The following is an 868-nucleotide window of genomic DNA, read 5'->3' on the forward strand; positions in this document are numbered from 1 at the left end:
GACTCGCTCCCTAGATCTCCCTCCAAGGTCTGACTTGTGGACCCACACGCTGCTTCAGGGGGGCTCGCTAGGGCTTTCCCACTGATCCGTTAACTCTCCTTTCTAGAGGGCTTTCCCTAGCATCACCTGCAGTTGAGTAAGTTCTGGTTCTGGTAGTAGATCCCTTATTCCATGAAACACAGTGGTTGGTTTTGTTGTTTTGTTTTTGTTTTGCTTCAAAATGTTTCTGCCTTTGCAGGGTGTCATGGCATACACCTGTCATCCCAGTGACTTGGGAGGCTGAAATAGGATGACTGAAAGTTCAAGTCCAGGCTAGGCAACTAAACAAGACCTTGTCTCAAAAGCAAATAAGGGCTGGGGATGTAGATCACTGGCAAAGCCCCCCAAAGTTCAATTCTGAGTACCTCCCCCCAAAAAGTTTCTGCTTAAATAAACTTAATATTGGGTTGTGGTGTAGCTCCGTGGTATGGCACTTGCCTAGCATGCAAGAGGCCCTGGGTTTGATCCCCAGCATCATAAAACAAAACAAAACAAAACCAAAAAAAAAAAAAAATGTCAATGTTGTGCAGCACAAAGAAAAGATAAGAACTAAAGACCAATGCCAATGGTATTAGTCAGTTTTTGGTTACTCTTACAAAGTACTTGAACTAATCAAGTTGAAAAGAGAAAAGGTTCATTTGGGCTCACAGTTCTGGAGATTTCAGTCCTTGGTCAGTTTGCCTATTGCTTTTGTGCCTGGGGCAAGGCAGTATGTCATGGCAGGAGAGCGTGGCAGAAGCAGCTGCTCACCCCAAGGCAGCTGAGAAGCAAAGAGAGAGGAAGAGGAGGGGCTGGGGCCTGATATCCCCTTCAAGGGCACATCCCTGAT

The 868-nt window shown here is 46.1% G+C and overlaps 1 non-coding gene across 1 annotated transcript; it reads left to right on the forward strand.

The window, feature by feature from the left end:
- Nucleotides 1-447: 447 nt before the first annotated feature.
- Nucleotides 448-519, forward strand: Trnaa-agc (transfer RNA alanine (anticodon AGC)). The gene has a single exon. It is a non-coding gene; the product is annotated as a tRNA-Ala (tRNA).
- The last annotated feature ends 349 nt before the right edge of the window (nt 520-868 follow it).

Source organism: Marmota monax, unplaced genomic scaffold (genome assembly GCF_021218885.2).
Source record: "Marmota monax isolate L192 unplaced genomic scaffold, Marmota_monax_Labrador192_F-V1.1 WCK01_AAM20220418_F8-fsc00149, whole genome shotgun sequence".
NCBI lineage: Eukaryota > Metazoa > Chordata > Mammalia > Rodentia > Sciuridae > Marmota > Marmota monax.